At 36.0% G+C, this 20,043-nt stretch overlaps 1 protein-coding gene across 5 annotated transcripts in view; it reads right to left on the bottom strand.

Annotated features, from left to right (window-relative positions):
- The window catches only part of KLF12 (KLF transcription factor 12), a 632,776-nt gene that overhangs the window by 340,681 nt on the left and 272,052 nt on the right, over nt 1–20,043 (bottom strand). Inside the window, exon 1 of one of the 5 annotated variants that reach the window (XM_058437982.1) lies at nt 3,012–3,134. The exons of the other annotated variants lie outside the window; for them this stretch is intronic. The gene's annotated coding sequence lies outside the window, so the exon portion shown is untranslated. Of the gene's footprint in view, nt 1–3,011; nt 3,135–20,043 lie in introns of those variants that run through there. 5 annotated transcript variants of the gene reach the window in all.

Below are 20,043 nucleotides of genomic sequence, written 5' to 3' on the forward strand. Positions count from 1 at the left end.
TCACATTCTGAGGTCCCAAAAAGGACATGAATTTTGTGGGGACACTAACCCAATCTAGCAGGAAAGGGGGCTGATAGCTACTATGGCCAGAGCATCAGCTGTTCATCGTGGAGAGGTAGCAGATTAAACAAGTTTCTGGCGATCTTGAAGAAAAGGGGCATGTGAAATACAGCTAGGGTTAAGACAGTTCCTAAGAGATCAAAGTGCAAAGAGATTCCAACCCCTAACAGTTTTATCACCACCAGTGCACTGGAGCCCCACTGCAACTCCTAGCCTCTGAAATATCAAGTTGTGTATGGCTTATAACTTTCAAATCCATATTTATACTGTCAGAGCTACAGCAATGCCCCTAAACATTCATAGGAAAACTCAAGCATTTTCCAATAGATACACTGTCATATACAGGGTTATCACATAATGGCAGTACCATATTCTAATTTGGGGGATACTGTAGAGGAAATAAGCTTTGTGGAATTAACCACACCCCACAGACAGATACATAATCGTCAACTATATTTCAGGAGAAAATACATTCTCAATTCCAACTTCATGCTCTAACAAATATCCAACAAAATAGTAAATTCTCCATGGCTTACCAGCTTAGTTGCCCATCTAATGGTTTATGTATTTGATTGTACTCATTATATAGTTAGTACAGAACATTTGTTTCCAATTTAAAAAATGAGTATATGCATCATTCTGTCATGCTCAAGAACTTATTTTTCATACACTAAGAGCCCTTAACAGTAACAGCAGCAATCAGCTGGACCACTGCCGAGAGAGGGCAGGCATACACACACAAGGAACACATGGAGTGAAAATATTTTTGCCCAAAATAGTAATTCCATAGGTACGAATTAGGCCCCCGATATTTGTGTCTTCTTCAGCTTCAACTATCCTATAAAATAACTGACAATATTAATGAGTCTGTATTATTCATTTAAATATTACTTTAAGAGAGATAGACAACATCAGTTGTGGAAGCCACATTTTGTTTCTATATATGCAAATGCACTTGGGGGGAAAAGGTATCTCTAAAACATAGGAAATTAGGAGAAACTCCAAGTAATCTAACAGATTTTCACTTATTTCAGCTTTAATATACTTCAAATATTTGATACTCTACAGAACCCACCCACCTCTTCCCTGACACTTTTCAAACTTTAACAACCCACTGTTTTCCTAACTATGTTAAGTTCTCAACATAAATAAGCCAATGGAATCTCCCTTTATAACCAGCTCAGAGAGAAAAAAATATCTTCTATTTACTAAGCTGACAGGTACTTTGATCTCTTACAGACTCATTCAGGTAACAATGTACATATGACAAAGTTTAAAGCAAGCAAACTCCTTTGGAAATTTAAAGTGCCTTAGAAGTCATGAACAAATAGAAATAAACTGAAAATGCAAAGGGGCTGTATCTCTATCACTTGCCTTCACTTACTTTGTTTGACAGCTATGTTTCAAAGTGCAAGCAAGGAAATAAATCCTTCAATTTGGCTGTGATACTTGGAAAGAAGCTTAAAGCAGTTTAATAACAGCAGTAAGATTAAACCATAATTCTACAAAAAAAAAAATCCAAAGGTGGCAAAAGAAAGGGCCTTTATGCAAATGTCATTGCTTCCCAACTACTTCTATTTTCTAAGAGAAGAAGTCTCTGTTGCTCATTGACTCAGATAAAGTGTCTGAGTATATCTGATGCTCACTATTGCTACAGCTTCAAGGTCATTTTAAGGTTCTTAGTTTTGCTACAAGTGGATTGTGAACATTAGTGAGTTACACATGTTGCACACTTTGGTTTGTTCAGAGTTAAAAAAAAAAAAGAAAATCAGTGAGTAGTCTAAACAGATGCAAGAGTTCTGGCACTCCACTGCATAGGACATAATCATCATTTACTAACATGTACTGAGGTAAGAAAGGTACCCAAGGGAATTCAGAACTGTCCAAGTTTATATACTGCCTTTTTATAAACAAATAGTCACTGTCATAAATATAATGCAGATTATATTGATGAATAAAGTAAATGAAACACATCTGACTGACTGGATGACATTACCAAATGACTGCAGATATAGCTAAACGATGAGCCCATGTAGATATAAAGGCATCTTAACTTCCTCTGACTTGACAACTGTCAGATAACCACTTCTCTAGAGTCCCCATAAGAGGCTGAAAACATTTGGTAAAATGCAAACAATTAGATAATGTGGATTTGCTAAGATTTCCCTAGTAAAACAGTTGAGTTTTGGGTACCCTAACTCACAAACTTGACATTATTAATCATCATAATGTATGCCAGTTATGGATACAATGTGAAATGTCAATGTCATATTTTTATTATAAAGATCGATTGCACATGGATTGCAAATTCATTACATGACAAAATTAACTTAAGATTTTGAAAGAAAAAAAAAAACCTTTGCCTTGCAGGAAAACTAGTTTCAAAAACTTAGCAATACTTCAAGTAGCAAAATACATGTGTAGAAAAATAAAGAGGGACGGAAGAGGAAAAAAATCAGTTACTTCATTTCCAAAAAAGTGAAATATCTGCAAATCCACCTCTTTTTAGTTTCATGCTTCTCTAATAGAACTGTACGTAATTCCTTTATATAAAGCTTAACTTATATAGTGAAAAAACATCAACTTGTATTATACATTTAAAATGGTTAAAACTTTAAGTTGTATTTCACAATTTAAAAATTAAAATAGTGATACTTAAGGTTCTTCTATTACAAAATAAGGAATAGTTTTCATCTTTGTAAGTTACATATGCATGCACATATTTCCATGTTAGATACAGTTATGTGACAATATATAATGTTTTAAAAAAGGTTAAAATAGTACATTTCTGTTACATGTATTTTACTACAATTAAAAAAAAACAAATACCTGATTTGGATTCAAATATCAATATCATTCACCCTGATTTCTATCCAGGGTAATCTGAGAAACATCGATTCTAACCTTCTGTAATTTGTGTTCCACTTACATCAATCTTTAAATCCACTTACATCAATCTTTAAATTTTTTGACCACTCTACCTCAGACCCACAGGAGACCAAAAGGTATGAAAAAGATTCCAGGGCCCCATTTGTGCTTCAAGTCGATCAGCTAGTCCCACGGTGAAGTCAGGTACCCTAATACAGCTTTTCAGGTCTTTTCCTGTGTGAATCACCACCTAGAAAAGTCAGGGGCCTGCCTTTGGTTTCTAACAGGAAATGGTGCCACTGAAGTGCAAATTCACACGGTGGGGAAGCTGCAAGGCTGGAGCAACAGCAGAGCAGAAAGAGCCAGCAAGTTAGACAGTGTTTCTCTTAAAAATAGAGTAGAATAAAGAAGAAGAATAGAAAAGAACAATGGGAAAGAGATGCAGAATTAGTTTGACCTAAAATACTAATCAACTGCTTATCAATAAATCTTAAAAACCAACCTATCTTACAGCTTGCCATTTGTGAAGAAATGCGAAGGCAATGAGAACTCAAAATGTAAAGCTACTTCTTTCATATCTCCATGTCTTCTTCTCTAATTGTCTTATTTTCTCTGAAGTTCTCACACTTCCCCCCTCTCCCTTTTTTCACCATCTAATTCTACAGCTCAAGGAAATCCCCCCACCGCGCTATGTCTGTTCATTCAACATGCCTACATTTTGTCTTGGGGGCAGGGGGAGAGGGGTAGGTATGAGTGGCATATATAATTGTTTTTAAAATACTAGAGTCTGTTCTATAAATGAGGCAAAAGCAAGCTAAGGAGGAAGACAGAGTATAGTCAGCTTTAATAGTAAAACTCAATTAGGCTTTAACAGTAAAACTGAAGATAAAGATTCCACTAAGGCTATTTATAAATACCCTTAAAACCAAAAACAGTGGTTTCTAATTCTACATGTAGTGACTTGGGCTTCAGATAGTTAAGAGTTTAAAGTAGATGGCACATTAAGAAATCAGCAATTGAATCTACAAGCTGGAAATACATTTTAAAGTTTTTTGGTCTCTTTTTTCTTTTTTACTTCAAAAACTTTAAAATTTTCCCATAATAGTTTCAATTGTGACCATACACATTCTTCACATAAAAAGTCAACAAGGTGCATTAAAGAGTATTTTTAATTTAGTTTCAACAACGTGTGCTTTATTATAACTGTACTACCAATTCCAAATTATTCATCACATGATTACCCACTTTAATCCAAAACAGTATATCAACAACTATTTGTCCCTTGTAAAGAAAGAAGAAAAAAAAAATAAGATATCACTTAACATTGATTGAATTGGCCAATTTAATAGCCATTATATTCATTGCTAGAAAGTGGCAGGAAGGACCTTATTCATATATTGCCTCTGGCAATACCAACTATCAGAACTCCTTTTAAAGGCACTTTCGAGAGTCAAAAGCACGGTGATAAGTCTTTGACCCAGTGATAACATTCCTAGATTAATCCTACAACAACAAAAAAAGGAAAAACTGTAAGTATAAAAAGCGCATGGAAACACTATTTATAATCTAAGAACTGGAAATAATTTATTATGAAACAGCTGATTTAATTATAGTTGAAAACTGTAATGGACTAGCATGCTGCTGTTATAAACTACATTTAAGAAAAATGGAAAAAAGAGCTTATTTTGCAATATTAAGTTAAAATGACCTGCGTATGCAGAAGAATTAGTAAAGTATACAAAAACTTCTATCAAGTAAATGTGGTGGTTTCACTAGAAATATTTCTTATCTTAATTTGTATTACTGTCATAATTTCATAACATTTTTCTAAGTGCTTATAGCTACAATATATATACATATTTTATAATTCCTAATATTTTTAAACATTAAAATAGATTCGAAATGGCAATATTTATTGAAAGACTATAAGGATTAGTATGGTCGTATCTAGAAGTTCTCTTACTATGATAAATACAAGAAACAGGGCTCTTATGTGGAAAATGCTTCAAGTTTCAAAATGTTTACATTAATAAGATTTTACAGTGCATCTAGGTGCGGCAGAGAGTTACAATGTGTAAGAGAAGAAAGACAAGGGAATCACATCATTTTATAAGTTTAAATTAATATAAGAAAAAGAGAAAGATTTTCAATTTTTTTTAAAGGGGCATACCTTATATGATCAATTAAAAAGATCTAAAGAAACAGCAGTAAAAACATATGATATTAAAAAAGATTTGCAGTTATCACTATTAATAGTTAATATTTACCATTAAGTACTAACTTCCAGATGCCCTGCCAGATATTTTACATAGTTCCCTTCTACATAATTCTCAGTACCACATTACCAAGTAGGTAATTTTGGTAACCGTTATTTTATAAATGAGGAAAGAGAATCTCAAGTCAAAAACGTAACTTGCCCAAAAGATTACATGGAGGATATCTAATCAATAATAAACAGTGGGATTAAGACCAACCAAGTACTGATCCTCTATTGCCTACCATTCCCAAATACCAGTCTTTAAAAAGAAAGGGAAAAAACTTTTATAAATCATATAAAACCAGCACTTTTATTTCTATTTCTTCATATAAATGTTCTAGATTTGCTTTTCCTCAGCTGTTTTTTTATCTGTTGTTGAAATGCAGGATTTGTTAAAGTATATGTCAAGAATATTTCACCATGATTGGTCAACTACTTAGTTTTCAACATTTCCCATTAAATGTTTCCAAGTAAATTAAAATTTTAAGATCATAAAATTGGTACAGGCATGTTATCTGGTCATATTTCTGTTTAAGTCAGACTTAACTACACCAGGAATAATTTGGTAGAATATACTGGATCATATAAATCTTTACTGTTCTCTGCAGTGTCTAAGTCACCAGTGATTTCTAAGATAAGTATTTACGGAACCTATTAACGGGTTTAGGCATCCAGGGTACCTAGTATCACTCTTACAGTTTGTTCCCAGGCATTTCTCAACAAGTCTCAATTCTATACATCAGGATAAGTCTGGACCCTAGAAAGGACCTTGCTTTCTAGCATAAATAACACCTAAGGACCTCCTAGGCAGTTAGCTCCCTTCCTAAATCAAATGTTTGGTTCCCTATGAGTTAAGTTTCATAACTTAATCTCCTAAGAACACTGCTTATCAAATCTTACCTCTGGCCTATAGTTACATGAATATCCAGAGCCAGGCACAAGGCAGCTGAAGCAAAGAAGTATGGAAAAGAAGGAGAGTTGAGGCCACAGGCAGAGCCTGATTCACTCCAAAAATGCCTCTAAATTACTTAAAGTTCTGTATTTTCTTATAAGTATATGTGAATTTCCTCCATAAAAGTCCACAGTAGATCATTTTATAGCACATTAAAAAATGTTTTAAGTGACTGTTTTGAATTATCTGAGAACACTGATAGCCAAACATAAAAGTCAAAATGTCCTTAGAGATTTGAACCTCCGGGATAAAATAAAAGTCATGGATAGGAATGGAGTGGCAGCATATTTTGTTTTGGCCAGTAAGGTAGCCAGGGCTCACTAGAAGAAAACAAATGAAAAGATTACCAGAAATAGAGCCCATTGACAATAGAGAGACTACCTCTTTCGGATAAAGCAAAGGAACAGTCAGGAAAGAAGCTGTTAGAGAAGAGCAGAGCGGGAGCAGACACTGCCCAATGTTACACGTTATTGCCTCTCTTTCCCTATTCCTGATTCAGACTCTGTGTCTATTCCTGCCAATATATGGTCATTAGACATCAACTTCTTTCATTAGAAAAGAGGATATTTCACCCTACCTTAAGATGGGCCTTAATTAAATTTCTAAATACCTAGATGAAGATGTCTGAACACCTCTACTGTTTCAGAACAAAACCTTCCTGTCCTTTCCTCCCATGCTCTCTCTCATTTTGGCCCCCATCCAAGAGAACATAATTATATGGCACAGATAATATTTAAGCCAATTAGTATCACTTCTTAGAAGCCTATAGCAAACAATAAAGGATGCATTTATATGGTAATACAAGCCACAAAAGTAGCATTCTGCCATGTTCCTATTTCATTTCAGGGTGACATTTAAGATAGCATCTTACTTCACAAGATTTATCTCATTACAACCACAAATTTTGACTCTTGATGTACCACCTTGCCATGAGGAAAATTGTAACTTAGAAGATAAAGATCTTGACTAGTATCAGAGTTCTGTAGAAATAAGTGGTTAAACTAAGACTCAAGCTATAATTTCTCTAATCCTAAACTTAATTTTGAATGGCTGCACTATACTGAAGATTATTAAAGTCTACTTCCTACTCTTTATAATATCTACAAGGCACTATATATTTTTAAAATACAAATATGCACAAGGCACTGTGCTGTATCTCGAACTACAAAGATTATATAAACAGTCCAAGACTCAGTGGATTCACAGACTCAGCCATTTGCCATTTCTTCTAGATGGAAACCTTCCTTGGACCACCAAAGACCATCTTTTTGCTCTTTGGAAATTTGGAAATTCTCCATAATGTCTTCCTTGACTAAGTCTCCTCTAGCAATACTATTGACTTTATGTGTGATTTAAAATTCATTCGTGCAATTTCCTGTGATTCGTAAATTAGATTTACACTCAACAAACAGACTGTGTCTTCTGCTTTGTTCTGAATTACCAGTTCTACCAACAATATGCTATATGTTGAGTCAAGTAGATAAAACCAGTTTGACAAGGGGGCAATCTCAGGTATATAGAACTAGATAAATCTTAACTCTAAGTTTATGAGAAGTCATCATCATGTCTCTTTTATTTTATTTAGAGGAGGTGTATGTTACTGGTAATAACTTAGCTCTTCAGTAGGGTACTACTTCAAATTTTAAAAAGATGTGATTTAAATCATCACTATTAAAGAGATGTAATCTTCTACCAAACCAGACTTTTTTTTATATGTACTGTTAACATATCGCCTTCTTCCATCTACAAGGAGTACAATATAAAACAACTTAAATAGTTAATATCATGATAGATATTCCATGTTGCATAGATTAAAAGATAAAGTTACTTGAAAGATTAAATTAACTTATGATTTAGTGTTCCACGTGATTCTTTTCCAACAAGTACAAATCTGAAAAAAAAAGCGTGCTTCTCAATTTTCATTCAGTTATAAATACGTATTTCAAAGATGAAATAGGCTACTCTAAATGTCAGGCTAAGCAACTAATTAGGTCTTCATCTTCCTCTCTCTATTAATTATTTTAGGTAAATAGGAATAATCTCCTTTGGGAATTATCATAGGAGAAATTCCTTCACTGAGGTGGGAAGCTAAGCTACACGATGTCCAAAGCCCCATCCAAGGCACAGTTTCTTAATTAAGAACTCTGTTCACAAGCGTACAGAGGCCTCCTCACACTAATCAAGTTCATCATTTTTCATGTAAAAATCCATGGAATACTACTGTTGGTGCAGTATAAAAATAGAGTTTGGAAAGTGAAAATAAAACCTATGATATGCAGTAGGAGCTTCCAAATCTGTTAGGCACAGACTTGATCATAGGACTCTCCTTAACATTTCTAACAGAAACTGAAGAAGAACTCATAGTAAACCAATATAATAACTAAGCCTTGTAGAAGGCCTTCAAATACTTTCTTATATGTATCTAGACAACTGCATCTAGATACATTTATGCACCCGCATAAATGCTTCATAGTGGAAGCTCTCCATAATGTGGTCTCACCTTACTTTAATTCCTATGTCTTCAGGAAAACCAGCCAAAACCTTACTGAACTGCACATTTCCAAGCTGCTCATTCTTGCATCTGCTACTTGCTCAGGCTATTTTGCCTACAGAACGTGTTCTACTTTCAGTCACTACCTACCCAGCGTTCAGTGTCAACTCAACACTTGCTTTCTGCATGTATCTTCTCTATGACACATGAGTATTATTCAACCTTACCCATCTTATATACAACCCCATTCTCATGACCCAGGCCTCTCTCTATATTTTCATCTGAACTTTGTAATTTACCACCTGATCATCTAACTATCTTAAATACAGATTACCTCTTCCTGAAGTTTTGTATCCACAACTACAGCATTAATTCTACATCTTATACTTCATCTTTGCTGCTGGCAATGCTTGGTATTCAGTAAATACTTGATGGCTGATCAATAAAAAGAAAATCACCTTTATACTAATATTTTAATTTTCCAAAAAATATTTAAAATTTTAAACAGAAATTTGTGTTTAGTGTTCAATTGCTTTTATTCTTTAAAACTCCATTTCTCTGTATCTACCCTAACAGCTACCTCCACAAACATCACTTACTAATTTCCTAATAATGCCCCATGGGTGTTATTAAAAATGCCAATTAAATATGCTAACTATTTATTTTTCTCCATCTTTTCCTCTTGAAATAAAACGTGACATGTACTGTATACAGATTAAAACTAGTGCTGCCTGCCCTTCTTATATAATAAAAACATTAAGAAATAAAAACACCTTTGCTTTTATTTCCTCTTAAGAAAAGTACAGGCTAAAACTCTCAGACTCTGCAAAAAGTATAAATAAGAAAGTTAAGATCCCTTGAAGTTCTACAGCCAACAGTATACATTGTTACTCTATTTGGTGTATGCCCTTTTATTATACATGCACATACACAAATGCACAAATTCTGAAGCTGATCCTTAAAACCTGGCTCCACACTTCCAACTGGTGTGACCTGGAGTTATTTAGCCCCCTGTTATTTCTGTTAACTAATCTATAAGATAGAGCTAATAATATTTACTCAAAGGAATGTTATAATTAAATGAGATAATCAACATAAAGCACTTAGCCTAGTATCTAACACACAAGTGTTCAACATGTTACTATATATCCTTGACACAAATGCTATTTTGTAATCTACTTCCTAGATTACTTAATATTTCACGGACAAACTTCCACAGCAAAGAATTCAAAAAGACTTTGTTTTGAATGGCAGCTTAGTGTTTCTTCTATCAATGTGCCACATTTATGTAACTATCTCCCTATTATACATTTTGATTGCTTCACAACTTTTAATTATGATAATCTGATGAGCATAATTGTAGCTAAATCTTTACACATACTCATAATTACATTTTTGGAATATATTCCTAGAAGTAAAATTTCTGGGTCATAGGGTAATCAGATTATAAATGGTTATGTATACATTCACACGTTTCATCAGTGCACATACATGTGTAGTTATTACAGTTTCTTCCATATGGCCATCTTTTTAATCTTACCCAACTTGAAAGCCAAAAAAAAAAGGCACTGTTTTAATTCATATTTCTTGGACTACCAGTGACATTAAACATCAACTCATCTGTTTACTGGTCATTTACGCATTCTCTTTTTTTTGTTTGTGTTTTTTTTTGTTTTGTTTTGTTTTTGTTTTTTGAGACACAGTCTCGCTCTGTCACCCAGGCTTTAGTGCAATGGCTGGATCTCAGCTCATCGCAACCCATGCCTCCCAGGTTCAAGCAATACTCCTGCCTCAGCCTCCCAAGTAGCTGGGATTAGAGGCACCCACCACCATGCCCGGCGAATTTTATATATATATATTTTTTTTTTTTAGAAGAGATGGGTTTTCGCCATGTTGGCCAGGCTGGTCTCGAACTCCTGACCTCAGGTGATTCACCTGCCTTGGTCTCCCAAAGTGCTGGGATTATAGATATGAGCCACCACGCCCGGCCCACTTCTGCATTCTCTTGTGGAATCCCAGTTCAAATATTTTCCCATCTTTATATTGGGCAGCTGCTGCTTTACTTTATTTAAGAGGTTTCTTCATGAAAAATATTTTCACTGTCATATATATTGTAAATGGTTTTTACCACTTTATAGTTTGCCATTTAAACTGACAAAACTTTTATTATAAAAGTGTTTGAAGTAGTCAAATTCCAACTTACAATTTCTGGATTTGGAGTCACCCTTTAGAAAGTTCTTCTCTATTCCAGATTTACAAAAATATTCACTTAAATCTTATTTTAGTACCTTTTGTCTATTACTCTGATTCAGGTTTTATGAAGCAAAGTATTAGGGAGATACATCTGAAATCTTAGAGCATTATTTCTGAAAATATCTCAGGTTGGACAAAGCATAATGCCTAAGCAAACTGCTGTATTAAGATGCTATAGAAGAGGATTTGTCTAAGCTTCCAAGGTAGAATACTATAAAAAGGCCCATCATATACACTGGCTTAATAGCTGTCACTATTTTTAGCAATTAATTTTTATCCCAACCCATATACCTCTGTTCTGCTTTCCAGGCCTTTTTATCCCATAGCTTACCTCACATCTGTAGTCAAATATTACTTCCTCAAGGGAACACAGCCTCACCAGTTTCCTGTTATATGCTAGCCTAGAATTTTTCCCTTTATTCAACAGCAGCTCTCGGGTGGAAGTGATACATATATACAGTCATCCCTCAGTATTTGCGGTTATTGGTTCTAGGACTCCCACCACAAACCAAAATCCAAAGATGCTTGAGTCCATTATGTAAAACAGTAGTATGTAGTATTTGCATATAACCTATGCATATCCTCCCATATGCTTTAAATCATCTCTAGATTACATATAATGCCCAATACAATGCAGATGCTATATACATAGTTGTGCTGTATTTTTAAATTTATGTTGTCTTTCTTTTAATATTTTCAATTTTGGTTGGTGGAATTTGTGGATGAGAAACCCCTGGAAACAGAGGGTTGACTCTATTTATATTAATGTGGTTATCTGCACCACTGCAAGAATGATGATGATTTTTGATCCCCATTGCAGGAGCTGGCATCCAAATAGGTGCTCGATAAATACGTCTCAAAAGAAAGGAGGAAGAAAAATTCATAGTACATTTTTTTGTTTTGTTCTCATTTGTTTGTTTTTAAATGTGATGTCTGAATGAAGCCAAACAAAAAGCTGGTACTACCCAGTTCTTTAGAAGTAATCTTTCTCTCACAAATTTTTAGAAAAGCTGAAGAGAATCATAATCATTCTAAAAATTCATTTCTGATGGGTTGAAAGGGGAATGAATTTTTCATCCTAAAATTATCTGCTGTCATTTCATATCCTTAAAAACGGGTAAGTATCAGCATCTTTTCAGACGCTCTTTAGTTTTAAATTGTAGACAAATTTTTAAAATTTTGATTTCTAAGACTGGTAATCTGAGTAACAATTCAAATCTCTATAGGATTTTGCAATTTAGAAAGCTTTTTTACTTTTTTATAAACATGTTATTTACTATTCATAACTTTAATGTGACATGGGAGTTTATAGTCAGGGAAGAACCTCACCTTAAATTAACAGGTCTGGTGGTAGAAGGACTTGAACCCAGGATGTCTGACCGGTCCAGCGCACTCATTAACCAGCCAGCCACAGCCACATCCCCAGCTCCTGCCTCAGAATGCTCCTATACGCTCCTATCTGCAAGGCCCAGCATTCATCAGCTCCTTGTGAACCATCTGACACCATCCACTCTCTAAGTCTTCACAGATTTTCCTCAGACCACTTCCATACTTTTAACAATGTATCCTCTCCATACTTAAATATTCCATGGCCTATTTTTCATTGCTGGTAAATCTCCTTTTCTCCCACTTGTGGATAAATCCTCTGAAGAGACTCTTAGTTCTTCAAAGACAGAACTTAACTTCCCACGGTACCTAATATAAGAGTTAAAAATTGATTGTTAATAAACTGGAACAGGGAGGCTATGTACCAAAAAAACGAAAAACAAGCTATTTTTAAAGGCCTTGCCTGACACTCACCCAGACTCATTGTCCCCACGCCCACCCACAGGCTCCCAGATCCCCACACAGTGCACACACAAACACATGAACGCCACCAGCAGGAACACAGCGTTCCCAAGAAGGTTTTTCAACCTGAGGATGTGGCAAGATTTTTCTATCCAGATGACAGAGGAGTGTGGCCTGGAGGCTCTTCTTTGCAAAACAGGTTTTTCTTGCTGGCTTCTGCCCTAACAGACATTCACTTTGCATATCCCTGTGGTGGGACAGGAGGCAGGGTAGAAAAAGAAGTCAGCAGAAGACGGTGATGAAATTTCCGAGGAAGTTCCATTAACCTGATCTTCCAGCACAATGAAATGTGAAAGAATAAAACAGGGAAGAGGATGTAGAAAAGTGCCTTCTGTTTTATGCTAACAAGACAGCTCTCATTTTGATAAATTTATAAACCAAGTGTAAGCTCGACCATGTTGTCTGTTTTTATCTTGGTGACGTAAGCGTAAAAGATTTTCTTTCGGGCCGGGAGCCGTGGCTCACGCCTGTAATCCCAGCACTTTGGGAGGCCAAGGCAGGTGGATCACGAGGTCAGGAGTTCAAGACCAGCCTGGCCAAGACGGTGAAACCCCATCTCTACTAAAAATAAAAAAATTAGCCAGGCATGGTGGTGGGCGCCTGTAATCCCAGCTACTCGGGAGGCTGAGGCAGAGAATTGTTTGAACCTGGGAGGCAGAGGTTGCAGTGAGCCGAGATCACGCCACTGCACTCCAGCCCAGGTGACAGAACAAGACTCCGTCTCCAAAAAAAAAAAAAAAAGCTTTTCTTTCTTGAAACTGTGAACTATTTCCTGAAAGAAAAACATACAAAAGCACCTGTTTTTTCCATTCTATATCAGAAGTTTCCATCTTGCTTACATAAATATGGATCACTGTATCTGCAACCCAGCCTGCAGTATGTTGGAAGGGACGGATTCCCTTACAATACACACTCAGGCATTTAGACCCCCCATGCCTACCACATGCATCCATCTTTACAAACTCAATTATGCACAAGACATCCACGGCCGCCAATTAAACCATGTTGAACACTCCAATTCATTGCATATGAGCCTGCAAATTTTTTTTGCTCACAGAAACATTTTCTAAGATGCACTTGTCAATTTTTAGCTCATTAATACTGTGGATTCCAATTTTTAGCATTCTACTTGAGTTTTGCAACTTGATACATTTTCTGGATAATGAACACAACATGTGGTCTCTAAGTTCTGATTAATAGGAGTGGACTCCCATTATGATAATGTTGACAATTCATTACTCTAGGAAAGCCAACTTTAAGATAATTTTTTTAAACAGAAAATGTGTAAACTGATCATGGATGAGGGATGATCTGTGAACTGGGGAATGAATACAGACAAAATCACTGCTGCTGTCTCTTAATAAACAGAAACATCTTATAGTTCTTCATGCCATAGTTAATGCAGAAGCTAATGTGAAGCACAAGGTCAGGATGATTAAAATCCTGTTATGAGGGGTCAGGGTTAGCTACAAAACAGTAGCACAGGAAGCCTTGTGGGCATGGAACCCCACATACACAAGATCTGTTATCTTGATTCTGGTGGTAGCCATGCAAATCAATACATGTGATAAAACTGCCTGGAACTGACACAAAGGACACACAAATGAGTGCATGTAAAGTCAGTGATCCTGAAGAAGATCTGTGGATTATACCAATGTCAATTTCTTAGTTTTAGCATTGTATTACGTCATGTAAGATGCTACCAGTAGGGAAAACTGGTAAGGAGGAGATAAGGAATCTCCTGTGTCTGAGGGATGGGAGGGGGAATTCCTGTGAACTTATAACTATTCAAAATAATTTTTTCAAAAAGGCTGTCAGTTGCAGACACTGTTAGACATACATGCATTCAGTCAATCATGTATTCATTCAACCAACATTTATTAACCACATACTGCTGCCTGGCATTGCTCTACATGCTGGGGCTACAGACACAACATGATATGATCTTTGATCTTGAAGAACTCACAGCCTGGTCATCCACGACAAAAAGCAGTGCAGGAGGGAAGAGAAGGTACAATCATACTCCACATGGAGAAAAGACAGACATGAACACCTGAAGTTGATCCATCTATATTATAGTCCAGCTCCACATTAAAGCAAATGTATTTGTCAATCACCATTCCATTCACAAATGATTATAAATGACTAGTATAAAATGGACATATTAACCTAAGGTTCCCATCATTAAAATATCAACCCTGTGGAGAAATTTTTGCTGAAGTCATTTCTAACTTCAGGGCAAAGAAATGTTCAGTTAAAAGTAAGTTGACTGCTTTTGTAAGAAAGGGGGTTGTGTTTGACTTCAAAAGCTCAATATTTCTTTTAAATTCCTTTTTAAGATACATCTTTGGAAATGTTATTAAAATTGTTCATGCTAAATTTACAGCTTAGTTTAAACATGTAAAACTAAGGGACGATAACATCCCAGGAAAAAAAAATGCTTTATGCTATTAGAATTTGAATATCTATAACTAGCAAAAAAAAAAAAAATTAACCTGGAATAGCCATTACTATTTTTTTAATACAGCTATGGATTCACTTTGCACAATATGTGTGTTCCTGGAAAGGTTTTGTAAAAGCAGACGATTTCATTTTAAATTCATTTTAAATTAATACGGTATTTTATTTACGCATTTTTTTCCTTTGCTTCAAATTAATTTCAATTAACAGTATCCTGGTATTTTAATTTATTAGTCTCTCTGCCAAGTTGGTCTAATCAGATCTTTGGGTTCCCTATCCTAACATTATATCTGAAAAATGCTACATTAAAACAACATAATTCTCAGCTGGGCACAGTGGCTCTTACCTGTAATCTTAGTACTTTGAGAGGCTGAAGCAGGAGGAGTGCTTGAGTTCAGTTTGAGACCAGCCTGGGCAACACAGTAAGACCCCATCTCTACCAAAAGAAAAAATAGCCAGGCATGTTGGCACATGCCTATAGTCCCAGCTACTTGGGAAGCTGAGATGGAAGGACTGCTTGAGCCAGGGAGACTGAGAAGCCAGTGAGCTTCTCAGTCTCACACCACCATACTTCAGCCTAGGCAACACAATGAGACCCCATCTCAAAAGAAATAAAAAATAAAAATAAATAAAAAGCTTAAAAACTAAAAAGAAAAACATAATTCTGTAAAAAAAAAAAAAAAATTTTATTTAATGTTATTATTGTGCTTTGGCCTTAAAGATTTATTACAAAATGGACAGTACTTCTGGAAATAGGGGGAAATAAAAAATGAAATATCAATGTTAGATTTCAAAAGCATAACACAATTAGGATAAAGATGGAAATTCTTCACACATCTTTAGCCTCAGCTTGGATAAGTGCCGCATTCAAGATGACAGATGCAAAGATGGTAACGCTGACTCCACTAAACTGTTGTCTGACACATAACACTGTCCTGTCATGCCTCAATTTTCACACATGAGCTATTGCTCAAAATTCAGTATAAAATAGTGACTTACGGCTGTCAATGTAAAAAGCATGGCTTGCTCGAACACCAACTCATGGATGTCAAAGACCAAGTGTGGTGTTAGTAGACAATCTAGATGAAAGCATTCAACTGTGGGTTTAATGCATTAAAATACATAAATGGTAAATCACATATATAGGACCCTTTCTTCAAATTTTCCCTAATAAATGGCCATCATATTATCTTTCAAAACTTATCTGTTAATTCAAAATCTGTACATCACAGGGTTATTAATAAACAGGACAGATGTGATAACCACAGACTATGGGAAGAACACATTATCACTTCATTTATATTTTTTTAGTCTAACGTGTATCAGGCATAATGCCAGGTGCTAGGGATTCAACAGTCACAGACAGACAGGATTCATGCTATCAAGGAGGGCATCTATGAAGAAGAGAAAAAGTGTGCTCGTGCTGCTGGTCTATGGAATATGGTACTGTGCTATGCAGACCAGGCACCACTCCAGAAGACTGACACCCCTAGTGGATGCACTGGCCATCTGCAGCCCTGGCCTGGGACATTGGGATTCCAGAAGACCTGGGGAGCCTCCATTGTATCAAGAACAGTTTCAGGAATGAAAAAGACTTCCAGTATAAAAAACTCAGTGCCAACATCAGAATGCCTACAAATTCTCACCTTTTCCATTTTCAAACAACTTAAGACTGACTAAAAGGTTCTTGGAAAAACTCACTTAGACACAATTAATTCATTACACAGCAAAGCTGTTAACAGGCATTTTCTCCGTGATTCCTTTAGGGAGTCATCCCCTCTCCTTAAACACACACCCTACATATAATATAGTCATACAAAACAGTATTCCCAAAGCTGAGGAAGTCAAAAATGTTCATAACAACTCTCACAATAATCCTTGCCTCTGCAAAGCAGGCCAGAATGAAAACCAGCTTTTCTGATTTCCATCTGCCCTCTCCAAGGCTCACCTTAAAAGCTTGACATCATCCTTGACCCCTCCTTCACCCAGACCTTTCCCATTCTATTAGTTGCCAAGTCCTACAAGTTCTATCTGAGAAAACCTCTCAAACTGATCCCTTCTTGTTCATTTGCATTGCCACAACAATTGTCTAGGGCGACAATAGATACACCCACAATACAACCCCAAATAACATCTCCAAAATTCTCTCTCCCCACAAAGATAACTTAGCTGACAACCACACTAGACCACTTATACACACCTTTCCTCCTTAGCACTCTGCTCACATCACTCCTTCCCCCTCAAATACCTCACAGAAATCCCACCTCCTTCACATCCTAGCTTTAAAGCAACTTCTTTAGAAAAAGCATGCCCATATTATCTACCATCTCTGAACCCCCACAATACTTTGCACCATTCATGTGCCCTGTAGTATAGTTTCTCACGTAGGTATGTATTATGGAAGTATTTCTATAACAAAAGACTGGCCTTGTCCCACACCGTTCAAGGATGAGTTTTATTTGTCTTTTTGTGATTACTGTCCTTCAGATAAGACACTGCTCACAGGATGTGATTAATAAATATTTATCAAATGAAACTGGCTTCCAACATTCATGTTAAGATGCTGACTTACTCTCAAATTTAAGCATTGTGTAAGTAGAGCTAAAATTTTGATGAGTGGGAGGATGGGGGCTTTTAAGAGTTCAATTTGCTGCAGCAACTCTTCCTTCTTAAAACTCATCAAAATCACCAGCAGCCACGGCTCAACTTAATGAAAGAGAAATTAAAAATCAAAGATATAGCTATGTAATTCCCCAGATCACTGATTTACACACACACACACACACACACACACACACACACACACACACACACACCCCTTCAAAATGGAAAAGAAAACACTCAGGGCAGAATAGCAAAGTTTTCAGAGCAATCTCCTGAGTCAGAATGCTTTGGTCTAGTATTTCCTCTACTACATTATTGTGTGAAGGTATTCAAGCTATATAAATACCCTGCTTCCTAATTTCATCTACAAAATGAAGATCATAATTCATATAAACATCTAAAAAATATAAGTGCTAAATAAGTGCTATACAAGTGTTTGCTATTAACATTTTCTGTAATGTATAGTTTAGTCATAACTTCAGTATGAAGAAGGAGGTTATCGGCTGGGTGTAGCAGTTCACGCCTGTAATCCCAGCACTTTGGGAGGCTGAGGTGGGTGGATCACTTTAGGTCAGGAGTTCAAGACCAGCCTGCCCAACATGGTAAAACCTCATCTCTACTAAAAATTCAAAAGTTAGCTGGGCATAGTGGCGGGCACCTGTAATCCCAGCTACTCATGAGGCTGAGGCAGGAGAATCACTTGGTCCCAGGAGGTGAATGTTGCAGTGAGCTGAGATAGCGCCACTGCACTCCAGCCTGGGTGACAAAGCGAGACTCCATCTCAAAAAAAAAAAAAAATTAGGTTATCTACTAGCCACTGGCTACTGGCCAATTCTGAATAGATAAGGTCACATGTGCATTTGGCGTAAGGACCCAATATTGAAAATGTATCTGACCTGTTAGCATTTCACCCTGCCAGGTAACACTCCACGTTTTTACCGTAACAAAGACATTAAAAGATCAGAGTGTCCCAAAGATTGCTTTTTAGCTTCTTTTTAGAAGCAAAACCAGAAGAGTATCTGCCTTGATCGAGCTGTGTTGAAAATCACTGGAGTTAGGTCTGTAAGAATCCTAGGTACAGTCTGAGTGTGAACTGACTCAACGACTTAATGGATTGCTGAGTCTTAACATCAATTAAGACAGACCCGATAAGTATGTCCAAAAGGGTAATAAAATAATTCAGCAGGTCTTCATAAATATGAAATATTAAATATTTGCAATGTGTCATTCAATCAAACAGATAAGATCTATGCTTCAGAGAACAGGAACTCATAAAGCTTTTAAATGAATATGAAAAAAGCATTAACTGAGGCACAAATTAAAACTGAGACAGCACAGTGAATCTCTGTGGGCAGGAAGCCTTTCTAGTACCTCAATATCCCAGGAGACACAGCAAAGTAGGAAGAAACCTAGGAAAATAGGAATCAAGGATTCAAGAAAGTAGCAAAGTTTAGTGGGGATCTTTCACAAGATTATTCCAATAAGAATACCAAAAAGAAAGGGCAAAAAGATTCCACACATGATAAATAAGATCGGACAGACTGAAAAACCTCTCCAGGAGGTGAAACAGAGATCCCCTTCATGAGATACTATGTTTTCATTAATTCTGTAAATTTGAAAGGCTGAATGAAATAAAGGTCTAGCACTGCTGAAGCATGCCTAAGTATCCCACTCATGGTCAGAGGAAAATAAAGACCGTAATCCTTCGACAGATTAAATGTTTCAAATCTCAAAAATTAATGCATTCAAATGCTTCAAAGGAATATGTTTATTGATGAGTAAATATGGGTATGGGGATAGAGGACAAAGATAATTCATAATAGCTTGATCTAAGGCCGTTCTGTGCTAATACAGGAGTAACGAAACTAAGACAAGTATAAAACTCATTCCAATTTCCCTACAAACATGTAACAGGCCCCAGTGGGAAAATGGAATTTAACATGTGTGCGTGCACGTTTCTGTGTGTGTGTGTACACTCTGCTTTTGTAATGGTTTGACTGATTTTTGATATTTCGCTAAAATGTAGTGAACCAGGATTATACAAATATCTTGGTCCTTGACTACGACAACCCGTAAAAGCTACCAAGCTCCCATTTCTTAAAAGCACAAATTGATTAATTAATACAAAGGGATAACAGCAGTATATGACTGAGTTTAAGTTTTTCCCTTAGAAAGAATTCCTTGAGGAAAGCATACATTTCTCTACTCAACATAATATTTATGTGTTCAATCAAGACTAAAATTGTAAAA

This window comes from Hylobates moloch, unplaced genomic scaffold, assembly GCF_009828535.3.
Source record: "Hylobates moloch isolate HMO894 unplaced genomic scaffold, HMol_V3 SCAFFOLD_4, whole genome shotgun sequence".
In the NCBI taxonomy this organism is placed as follows: Eukaryota; Metazoa; Chordata; class Mammalia; order Primates; family Hylobatidae; genus Hylobates; species Hylobates moloch.